Raw genomic sequence first — 13,235 nt, forward strand, 5'->3', positions numbered from 1 at the left:
CTTTTCAAGGGTTAATCCCTTTGCTGTAAGCTCAGTATGGAAACAATGGTGGGCAATGAGACTGAGCAGTGTGGAAAAAAAGCACTTTGCAATTTGTGTGTTTTTAAGCAATCTGCAGACTTTATAGTCTACTTGTTAGTAAACACATAATTCATTTTGCCATTTGCATTGTATCACAATATTTGCCACACTTACAGTTAATTAGAATACGCTACTATTGAGTCATGCAGCTGCACTTTGCCATCAAGCGCTGATATTTTATTCAATAAATATTATTCTTACCCACCTTTGATTGAATGCACTGCTTGCTTGGTGTTTGTTCGTTTCTAGCTGCCAGTGAATGCTTTTCTTCTGTTTCAGTATTAGTTGTTGTGAAAGGAGAAACAAGCTGAAATGTGTAAAGTTAGCAGCCCTGCTATTTTCGAAAAAGGTCAATGCTTGTTGTGCCTCTCCAGTCCAGGTTTGTTCTTTGAATTCGGAAACTTGCAGTCTTGTTTAGTTCATTATAAAACAGGACTACTAGTCCCAGATTTAAAAAAAAAACCTGGACTGGAGCACTACATCATGCAGGGACCTGGGAAACTTGGCAGCTATGCGTTTTGTAAATGGGCCCGGAACTGAGTGTCTGCACTTCTTCTTTTTAGAGAGCAAGAGTACTAGCACTTCTCAGCAGATGTGCAATACTTTTAATTGGAGAGTATCAACACTTCTCAAAGGCAAGTAGGTAGTCTGGTATCGGGTACCTGCACTTGTTTATTTCCATCTTGAGCACTGTCTAAAGTTGAAGTCAGACCTCAATGAATGTGTCTGCCCTTCACATTGGGTCAATGTGTATCTTCTATGCCATTTCCTTTGTACACTCATGTTGGGGCATGAAAGGCTAATAAACAAAAAAAAACCTGGACAGGAGCACTACATCATGCGTGGACCTGGGAAACTTGGCAGCTATACGTTTTGTAAATGTGCCTGCACTGCTTTATTTTGAGAGCAAGAGTACTAGCACTTCTCAGCAGATGTGAAATACTTTTAATTGGAGAGTATCAACACTTCTCAAAGGCAAGTGGGTAGTCTGGTATAGGGTACCTGCACTTGTTTATTTCCATTTCAAGCACTGTCCAAAGTTGAAGTCAGACCTCAGTGAATGTGTCTGCCCTTCACATTGGGTCAATGTGTATTTTCTATGCCATTTCCTTTGTACACTCATGGTGGGGCATGAAAGGCTAATAGTCACTCTATAAAAGTGACAAATAATAACTGTTCAAACCTACATCCCATTAAAACTGAGGTAATTATATTTTATCTTGATTTTAGAATGATGACTTTCGCTTATATGGGATTCTGTCCAAACCATTAATTGTATATATATAAAAAGATAGCTTGTTTGCATTTTTGATTTCCAGTTATTACAAGCTCCTCAGGTTGCTGAGGTGTTACATTTTATTTTTTACCATTTTATGAGTCTAGAACACCGCTTTCTGGAAGTTGACTTTAGCTGGCACTGACCTTGTTTTGTGTAACCTTGATTATTTACATTGTTACAGCGCGAGGTCAATACCTCATCAGGGATCAATACTCAATTCACACTATTACAATGGCCCATAAACATTTACACAGAATCCCTGATGCGCCCGGGGGTCAATTTGTTACTTCAGTACTTTTATTCTCCGTAAATCATAAATGATGTCATTAGTCTGCTTACTAATTTAATTCATCAACTTTTCTTCAACTTGGTCGATGCACCAATTAGTTGAATAGTTGATGATAATTATTATCCCATTTAAATTAACTCGACTGATAACTAAATAACCAGAGACACTCGGTAAGGTTATGAAGTTTTTTCTTATATTAAATGCAGATCGATCAAATGCATACAGTCCCAAGTGCAAATAATGGAAACTCACAAAAGGCGAGATATACATCAGCAAACATTGAATGATTACAAACTCATTCCAAAGCATATGACGTTATGCATGAAGGAGTGGAAAGATTAAGAAACAGAAGTTTCAGCATGATCATATGCAAAAACTGAATACACCTAACGGAGTGGATAGATGAAGAGACAATAGTTTCATCAAAAATAATAATACATTCATAATGTCAATAATGGAGTGGATAGATGGAGAGACAAAAGATTCAGGAATGAAAACATACATGCACTTCAAATCCTTGTCTGAAGTTCATTTAATCAATGTAGCAAAGTAGCTGATTTATTAAATGAACTTCAGACAAGGATTTACAAGGCTGTCTTCCACCTGCCAAAGTCTGCCTCCCCAGCTCAGGTCCGACTGGAATTCGGCCTCCAGAATCAGAAATTTCGGGGTATGAGTGGCTTTGTTAAACTTTGTCACAAATTCTGCTTTTCTAATCTCGATACCATGAACAGATTATGCTGGGATGAAATCAAGCACCAGATGAACCTCTAAATACCGAATTCCTGGGGAAGTTACCTGAGAACTTCACTGACAGAATTACAAACAGTATGGGAAAACGGGGTCGATAGAGCAAGCTTCAGTAAAGATGCTAATGACGCAGCTAAAAAGAAATCTCTGCTGGTAGACAAAAAAGCAATTACTCAGCGCCGGCACGGGTGGACCGTCATCAACTCTTATAGTTCTCCAAAGCCACAAGCATATTTATCCGCTCACTTCAGCTTGCAGCTCAAAAAGAGCTTCATACAATACCGAATGGGTTTGCATGATTCAAAAGATCTGCATCCATCGTGGAAAAAGTCCTTCCCAACCACGAACTGTCGATTATGTGGTTTTCCAGCAGAATCTTTAACCACTTATTATGTGTTTGCCCAGCAGTTACGGACCAGAGGAGACAGTACTTAAAATACATCTTTAATGATCTGAACATTTGTTCGTGCAGGCAAGCAGTGATTTGCTGGTTGGAGGGCACTTCCAATTATTTTGGCCTGCCGGGGGTCAAATACATGACAAAGGTCAGATGTCTCTTATACCAAGCCGATGGGGAGAAAACCATACAAGCATGACCCATGCTGCAAGGCCATAGCTGACCCATCACCCTAACAAATGGACAGAATGAAAAATCATTAAGAGACTCTGTTTAGTTGTAGGATTTTAAAAGATGGACTAAAATATTATACTTCTGAAAACCCGTGCGTTATCTAAAAGAATCGCCTCCTTTTAGGGTTCTCCATTCTTTTTAACCCGTTCGATGCTGATGACGAGCTCAGCTCATCATCAGTTACGGCGCTCGTACGCTGATGACGAGCTGAGCTCGTCATGTAACGCGGCTTTTCGCAAAACACAGCGCACAGCGGGAAAACCGCTAGCGCGCATGCGGTTAATCATGCTGTTCTAGTTTTAAATTGTAACGTCCATTATGATGTCATAATATGCCGCCTAACTGATAGTCTGTCTTTTGTGCTTTTCATTCAGTAGAGCGGGAGAGACTACACCAAATAAGTTAAAGCGCTATCTGGGTTTTAGCTAGGAAATTGATTTTGTAATTAGGAACGAACGAGTTTTTAATGTTTTGAATCAAAAAGCAAGCATTTGCACTTTTGTCAAATAATTAATGGGATTGCGTTAATGTCATTTCTGTTTTAATTATGAATGTAACGACGCTTCTTTTATATGTTTTTTATTCATATTGGGGGGGATTTCTAAAGATTGTAATTAATCAAACAATAAACTATGACTTGACATTGCACTTCAATTTGCATGTGCGAACCAGAGTCAGAATACAAACCTATTGGTCTGTAGGAAAACCATCCCCTCGGCCTAGGTTCCCCGAAATAGGATCAGGTAACAAAGATTAAAAGGGACATTTACAGGACTGGGCTGGAACAGCTAGGCCTCTCTGCAAACCGACGTACAGTGATGCATTTCCACTCTTTCTCTCCTGCCAGCCTAAGCGTAAACCACACTCCTAAAGGCACCCCAATTATACCCTAAAACTGACATGTCCAGCCCACATTTGTTGCAAACCTTCACAAAACTTGCAAGTGGATTGGTGGGCTTGAGAGGTGGCATTGTCACACCATGGTGACTTCACCTACAGTTTAGTTAATATATTGTTCTAAATTCATTCCCAGGGTTTGGGTCATAGCTCATTCTCACAATTGCTAAACATATTACATTTAGACAGTCTTTATTCATAATTTTAACATCATCCGCAGAACGTGTCCCCGGTCCCACGACTGGTTATGGCATTTGGCAGTCCGTCGTCATCTTGTCCTTCAGCTCTCTGAGGTACAGAGCATGTCTGCCTTGCTTCTGACAGATCGGACTCACTCCTCAGCTTACCCCTCCCACTTTAGCCAACTTAGCGAAGATGGCGCCTTTTCCAGCACACTGAGGCAAATGAAATATGAACATTCATTAATTATGTGATAATGAAACCTTCATTGTTTACCACCCACCTTTGTACAATTCCATTTTTAGAGTTACCTAGCATAAGCTTAAAGCAGAAAGCAGCATTATTCTTTGTTTAAAAGCAAGATGCAACATGCAACTACATAGGGCACATGCGGCCTAGTCATGTTTTTATTTTGTTTTCACCAAAGCATCTGCAAATACGTTTTAGTTTCTTTCCTATATTATTTCATATTAAAACATTGTAATGTTGGGAGCTCCATTGCAGACAATGGAGTGCTCCCTGCTTCTACGGGCCGGTAAAGGCCCGCAGAGCAACATTCCAATGTTCTACAAAGGCTTCTCGAAGCTCGAGGGGATTTTTATCCCCTCAAGCTTAGAAAGCCCCTTGTTTAATTTGTTAGAACATTCTGCCCTCTAGTGGCAGAATGTTCTAATAGCCTTATAGCCCTTCGTAGCAGGGCTATACCGGCAATTAAAGTCCCGCTGTCTCGTTCAAATCCCTCGCCTTCGGCTCGGGCCTTTAACGATTCAGCGGGCCTTTAATAGCCGGTATAGCCCGCTACGGCGGGCTAGAAGGCTATATTAGTGCAGAAACGTGCAAAGCTATTTCCCACATGTCTGTTTATGGTGCATGTTGGTTTTAATTTTCTTACTCTTAGTACGTATTATGGGCGTATCAAATTGAGCAGGTTCCTTTTTTCGAACCCCTGCTCCATCACATTATATTTATCTGTAGTTTCTGTATGGCTTCTCAGTAGCCTCTACACTGCTTCAGTATCGTTAGGGCAGGTACAACACGTACTTAGAAGGTATTTGTATTAATCACGCTTTAGGGGTGTGATTTAACTGTTCTATTAAATGGCTACATCGTGAGAAGAGGCGGACATGACCGACTCTAACAACAGCTCCAACTCCCCTGAAAACATTCCAACAGCTGCTAGGATACATATATATTCTAGAATACAGTCACATTGAATCAATACAGAAACACAGTGTAGGAGAATATATAAAATACAACATACAGAATACAACATATCTTCCCATCTCATAACAAACAAAACACCCAAAAAAACACAAAATAAAACTAAAATCTGTACCTGGCAGGTTTAACAACCAACCTGGAACTCTAACATCAACTTGGGACGGAGAAGGGACAGGTTCTTCGACACAAACTTTCACCACTCTGTTGAGGTTCCACCAATGCCCTCCCATAACTTTGACAGCATTTCCACCAATTTTGACCACTTCGACAGGCTCACCTTAGTTGCTGTCACCTTTTTTTGTATAAACAGGAGTTTTGATCTTGATCATGTCTCCAACCTCAAGTGGAGAAACTTTAACAGCCCTTTTTGTGTCATACAACTCCTTTTGTTTGGTTTGAAAACAAGACATATTTTCATTAACTATAGACATCAATTATGAAACATCAGATACAGACTTGACCCAATTAGTCATCCGACCAGGCCTGAAAGTGGTATTGGCCTTTCTCCCTCTCACTAACTCAAACTGAGAAATCTTTGTGGCGGAATGGTGCATTGTCCTATAGAACCACACCATACTGTCATGGGCTTTTTGAACATCATGGTTCCCCGCTCTTGCTTACCTGACACACTCCCCACCACTCGATTCATCCTTTCCACAAGACCATTTGTCTGAGGGTGATACAAAGAACTTCTCTTATGTTTGACACCAGATTCCAACAGAAAAGATTGAAATTCATGACTAATGAAGTGTTTACCATTGTCTGAACCAAGGACTTCCAGAAAATCCTTCTCAACCATACTTCCCTCAAAAACTGAATAATACATTTGGTACTGGCTTCTCTGACAAGCTTGACCTCAGGCAATTTGGATGCGTAATCCATGAGGACCAAAATGAAATGGAAACCACCTGTAAGTATGTCATAAGGCCCCATGACATCACTGCCAAGTTTCAACCATGGACTCTGTAGACAATCAATTGGCAACAAAGGAGGAACAGACACCTTAAAACATTTGTCCACAGCACCACACACACAACACCCCAAGATCCCATCCTCAATCGCAGTGTCCATACTCGGTCACCAATAAGTGTCATGAATGTGAGGCTTTGTGAGATTAGCGCCAAGATGGCCCTCATGAGATTTTTGTATTATCTATTTAAGAAAGATATTAGGAGGAACAAACATATCACCTCCAAGAAGCAAAACATCTTCTAAAGTAAGTTCACTTTCTACTTTCCAGAATGGCTGAACAAGTGAGGAGGGAATTTTTTCCCTAGGCTAACCATCCCTTACATAAGAACACACTTCTTGTAACACACAATCAGCCTTTACCACCTGCATTCACTCACTCTCCGAACAAAGATTCAGACTAGGTATTTCTAACACTGCTACCAAACAATCGTCACAATCCTCATGTGAAAAATCATGGAGTTTGACATCTTCAAAAACATCTGATTTAACAGGAAACCAAGACATATAATATGCTCTTCCATTTCTTCCCCCTGAAACATGCTTAACATCAGATTGATACTGGAAAAGTCTTGTGACCATCTGCAATATCCTAGGAGTGCAACATTTGCTCATGCTGCCACCCAGAATAATAACCAAAGGCTCAAGGTTGGTTTGCAATAGAAAACGCCTTACCCAAATATAAGGGTGACATTTTTTTCGATGGCCCATGTGCAGGCCAAAAGTTTTCTCTCTCTATAACCGAATATTGAAGATCTGCTGCCCTAAACACTCTAGAAGCAAACCCCACAGTCTTCTCCAAACCAACCTCAGACTGAGTTAACATGATGCCCAACCCCACATTGCTGGCATCCACTGTGATTCAGCTGGGAAGAGTGGGATCGAATGGCTTCAAGGCAGGACTGTTTTTCAACGCAGACTTGATGGTATTGAGAGTAGTAACACACTCACCACGCCATTTACTCCCTTTTTCAAGGAATTGCTAATGGGCTGTACAATGGATGCAAAATTTGGAATGAAACGGGAATAATATTCACACAAGCCAAGGAGGGACTTTAACACCTGGCTTTTCCACAGAAACAGGAGCATCCACAATAGCTCCCAACAGTCCAGGTTTGGGACTGACTCCATCACGCAAAGCCACATGTCCAAATACTCCACCTTTGAACAAAAAAATTCACACTTCTCTTTCAAAACCACACCATTCCTTTTGAAAAGTGTCAAAACTTTGTGAAGAACAGTGTCATGAGACACAACATCCTTCCCAAAAAATGGACATCATCCTTAAAGGCCAAGACTCCGAGAAAGGCCTCTAAGAATATTCCCCATAATTTTCTGAAACACATAGGCCGGCAATGCCACCCCAAAAGGCATACAACAATATTAAAAATTGCCTAATGGTGACACAAATGCTGTCAAGTAACGAGATTCAGGATCTAATTCCACCTGGTGATTTGCACTGGCTAGATCCAATTTTGTGAAGAAACAGGCACCTTTGGTGGATGAAAGTAGGTCACAAATCTTGGGTAGGGGATGTGAGTCTAACCAAATTTCCTTATTTAAAGATCTCAAATCTACGCAGACCTGAAGATCACCTCCCCTTTTCCTGGCTACGACAAGGGGGAAAGCCACAAAGAAGACTCTTTGGGCTCAATAATTCCTTTTGAACATAAACTTTTTAACTCTTTCTCCAAGTCTTCCCTAAACGCTAAAAGGTACTCCCTTGAATTTGTGTTTAACTGGTATAGCTCCATCCTTCACAATTATTTTGTGCTTAAATCCTTTTATTTTTCCTAGCCCACTTCCAAAAACTTCTGGAAATTTGTCTTTCCACACATGACCTTCCTCTTCGTTACCTAGTACCAAAATATGTTCCTTTGCACCAGGTTTCAGAATCATTCCAACAAGGCCTTGGTAGAACCATCCTAAAATGTTTAGACCTTTAACTGCTTCTGATTCTTCTCCCCTTAAACCTCAACTCTTCCTCAAAGAAACCCAATAAATCAATGTTCCGCCCCTCATATGATACAGGTGATCTATCAGATGGAGATACAGTTGCAAACCTTTCCAGGTTTCATCAAAGAGTATTTGTGTAATCATGGTAATTATAGCTCCTGAATCCACCAACAGTTTAATAGTGTGACATCCCACATCAATGTCTATGATGAGGTCAATACAGGATGAAGGATTACCTTCCACTACACCATGTGGACTAAGTGGTTCACTCTCCTGACCGTTCCTGACAACCAATATGACATCTGAATCAGAATCATCATTAGATTAGATCACACAAACAGTAGGTTTCTTGAAACCTTTTTTTTTAGACAAGCTTTGGCAAAATGGCCCATCTTTTGAAGTAATTACACATTACATTTCTTACAGGACACTTAGATCCTTTGAGGTGATGGGAATTACCACATCTCAGACACATGTTCCCACCATTCACCTCATTGGAACTAGAAAATTCAGGTTAAGATTTTGAAGAGACATTTGTTGGACTAACATAGGATTTGGTGCGTATGTTTAGCAGGATTATTAACATTGACAACACTAACAAACATCTTTTAATTAGAGTAAAATAACTGTGTGCACCACTGTTGTCATGAGAATGCGCACAAAGGAACTTAACAAACTGTATAAAAAAGGTGTGTACATCACCGTAGCAATAACAGCAAGCACAATAAAATTTAAACAATGTGATGTGTGCATCACCGTAGTTAAGTATTTGTGCAAAATCAAGGCTCTTGTGAAACGAGGCTGTGAACACCGTTGGTGAAAAGAAAGCTTTAAGAAAGATGCACAAAATTGTTAATTAAGTTTTCATTGACAAGAACAATGTGCTGTTGAACAAGACACTTCTTGCTTTGTTCCGATAACCTTTTAATAACGAGGAATGGATGACGAAGAAACAATGTTGCAGCAATAAATACGCTGTTCAAAAACCGTGGTTTCTTTTGTTGTTGAAGAAATATTGGCCAAGCATTCAAAATGGCCACTTATGTTGTCGTACGTAGGTGTAATGGACGTGCCAGACGTGCTTAGCGTTGGGGAGCGAGCAAAAGACTGAGAAATAATGCTGTGGTGAAGTTTTCAAGATTCCATCTTGAAGGTATGTTGCTAGAGGGTGGCTCGAGGGTGAGGGCGGGAGAGGCAAGGGCACTGAGAAGATTGACATTAACCAGCGCTTTACTGAATTTTTGATTGGTAGGATGGCAAAGCGCAGAAAGAGTAAAATAACCTCGGAGGAGGCAAATTCGGTAGACAGTCTTTGAAAAGAAAATGCTCACAGCTTACATAGCGAAAATAGCCTGGAAACCCTTTGAAGCACTCTACACACATGGGTTTGATGACCATGTAGCCTTGAAGATCGTTGCCAATAAATTTGTATTCATTGGTGACGCTAGAGGGGTGTGATTTAACCAGTTTATTAAAAGGCTACATGGTGAGTAGAGGCAGACAAGACCGACTCTAACAACAGCTCCAACTCCTCTGAAAACATTCCAAAAGCTGCTAGGATACATATACATTCTAGAATACAGTCACATTGAATCAATACAGAAATACAGTGTAGTAGAAAAAATACAAAATACAACATACAGAATACAACATAATCACTTAAGTATGGGTTAGTTTACAGAAATTGCGTTTTCAGACAATTGCCTTACTTTCCAAAGTACAGCTTATGGTGGAGCATTGTGAGTGGCATAACCTCTCACTAAAACATATCTATCATCATTGTGAAGTAATGACCTGTTCTGGGGCCAGTTGTAACCTTTATTTAGGCCCACCAGTTTCTCCCCTGAGGCCGCACATCCAGAATGCTGCAGCCCAGTTGTCACTGATACTTCGGTATCTTCTTTGGCTCCGATTACGAAGGATCAGTAATTTGAAGATGCTATGCATTGTGCACCAGAACAGTTTTCAGTAAACACCTTTCTCCTACCGCATCCTCCCACATCCTCTTTTTGATCTATGAACTCGTAAGTGGGTATAGCCATGAGCTCCAATCCTGAAATTACTTGTTGCTTTATGTGCCCATGCAAAAAAAGGTGTGGGCAATCCAAAGCCCTTTTTTATTTAACTAATGAAGATCATTTTAGATTAATTAATTTAATTTATTTACTGTTTGCTTTTACCTCTGCTCTTGTATATCTCTACTGCTCACCATCCCACACCCACCTTTACCACCATCCCAACATGGATCCCATCGGCAGGCACACATATAAAATCAACTACCCACCCGCACTCACCAAAAAAGCCGCTAAACGCTTTAAACACAACTTCCTGAGGTCCCACCCTGAAACCCCCTTTGCCGACACCTACTTCTCACCGGTCAATGGATCCCTGAACACCGACATCTTCTTCCACACCACACGCAGAGCTCAATGGAGAAAAGCGTTCCTCACCTTACTCAACGTCTCCACCACCAGGAAATCCGCTCATGGCCTAACACTCTCCATCACACCATCCCAACTCTTCCCAGGCAGAACCACCATTACTATCTACAATAACGGGGTTGTCCTAATTCAATCCACAGACAGGAACCTGGAACTACTCGACAACATGTTCCCCACTTTCAAAGAGCACCTCTCCAATCCTCGGACCTCCACTCATACCCCACTCCAACTGAACCAGAACACCACACTTCCAACTAGCGTCTCAGAACAACCCACCGCTTCGGACCCTCACAACACGACTCTCTCCCAGCCCACCTCCCCCCCCACTTTCCCCATCCCCGCCACTCCCTGCACTCCCCCCACTCCTAGCCCCCACTCCCCCCTCGACCTCTCCCCCCCACTCTCTGCACTCACGCCACTCCTGGCCCCCACTCCTCCCTCAACATCTCCCCCCCCACTCTTTGCACTCAAGCCACTCCTGGCCCCCACTCCTCCCTCAACATCTCCCCCCCCACTCTTTGCACTCAAGCCACTCCTGGCCCCCACCCCTCCCTCAACATCTTCCCCACCACTCCCTGCACTCCCGCCACTCCTAGCCCTCACTCCTCCCTCAACCGTTCCCCCCCACTCTTTGCACGCCCGCCACTCCTGGCCCCCACTCCTCCCTCAACATCTCCCCCCCCACTCTCACTCCCTTTTACTACACCCCCGCAACAACCAGCCACCACACGTCTCGCAATTGCCTCACCCCTCCCTTCATTGATTCCCTGTCCAATAACACCAACACTGTCACTTATCTTCTCACTCCTCCCCCCCCCCAACATCGCTGCTAACTACGGGAACTCCAACACACTCTCTAACACCCCCAACTCCAAATCCATTTCCAATCACCTCAATAACACCCCCACCCCTTTCCCCCCATGCTCCAGTCGCTTAGACACGTGCTCTCCCTCAGTGCCCCCCCCAACTCCTTAGCCAACTGCACGCTGGACACAATCATGACCACCCTCCTCCAAGTGAAAGAAGAACTCCACACCCTCAAAGAGTTACTCCTCACGCACCCCAGACACCCCCCTCTCACCACCACTCCTCAACGAAACAACAACCCCCCTCACATCCTACTCACCCCTCACACTGGACCTCTATCCCCTCTCGTAATACCGCCAAACGCCCCCAGCGCACTATCAAGACACATCCTACACACCCCTTACATTGGACCTCTATCCCCTCTCGCAATACCTCCAACCGACCCCAGCGCACTATCAAGACTCTCTCGGACCTCGACATACATACCTTACTCCGCACATATGTCCCGGAAACCCAAAACGTCTTAGCCACCACACACCTGTCCATTCCTACGATTCTTTCCAACCATCTCAGACACCCCACGCATAACAACAGAGGCTCCGTGCCCAACAACCTCACTAAAGTCCCTCTCACTATAAACCCCTCCTCCTCACCTTGCACCCCCAGACTCAAATGCACACTTCTCAACTGTAGATCGGCCCAAAAACACTCGTCGGAGGTCGCTGACTTCATCATGTATCTGGACCTTGACCTAGCCATCCTAACTGAAACATGGCTAACTGAATCCTCTACTCCTATCATGGATATCCTAGTCCCCCCCAACTACTGCATCATTAGACTTGACAGGTCCAACAAGACAGGCGGCGGAATCGCATGCATTTACAAGCGCAACCTCTCAATTAATAAAGTCACCGCCCCTTCTCTTACCTCATGTGAATACTTCTGTCTTGATGTCATCAGTGAAAACAAACCTGTATGCTCACTACACATCATTTACCACCCTCCTGGGGACAACCTCATCTTCTCCCAACAACTCATGGACACAATGTCAATCAACTCAGGACGGCAAAACACACAAATCTACCTTGGTGATTACAATCTGCACTGGAATGACTGCAGTGACGCAGTGGTTAATAGCCTCAAAAATTTCCTTAACGCTTCTGACCTCACACAAATATGCAACAGCCCGACACATGACAAAGGCTCTATCCTCGACCTTGTCATCTCCAAAGAAGGCACTACTCAACTTGATTCAATCCAACCTTGTGACTGGTCAGACCACCATATTGTCACATTCTTCATCAAGGAAAAAGTTCAACGTATCCCGGTCCAATACTCCATGCCCAAAGTTTGGAAAAGAGACCTGAGGAAACTCAATCCAAACTCTCTACCCCCTAACAGCTGTAATCTCCTACTCCCCCCTACCGACGTTACTGACGTTCAGTACTTAACAGACCACTATCTCAACACCATGGCCTCAATAATCAATGAGGCTGCACCGATGCAACTGAAAAGAGTCTCCACCAAGATCTCCAACCCCTGGTACAACGGGAGTCTCAATGAAGACAGGCGGGCTATGCGAATGGCAGAGCGCACCTGGAGATCTGCTCCGTCGGCACTGCACCTAAAAATTCTGAAGAAAAAGAGAAACGCCTACTTCAGGAAAATAAAACGCTCAAAATCAGAATTCTTCAGACTCCAGCTCGACCAAGCAAAAAACCGTCCAAGTAAACT

Source organism: Lissotriton helveticus, chromosome 10 (assembly GCF_964261635.1).
Source record: "Lissotriton helveticus chromosome 10, aLisHel1.1, whole genome shotgun sequence".
Taxonomy (NCBI): Eukaryota; Metazoa; Chordata; class Amphibia; order Caudata; family Salamandridae; genus Lissotriton; species Lissotriton helveticus.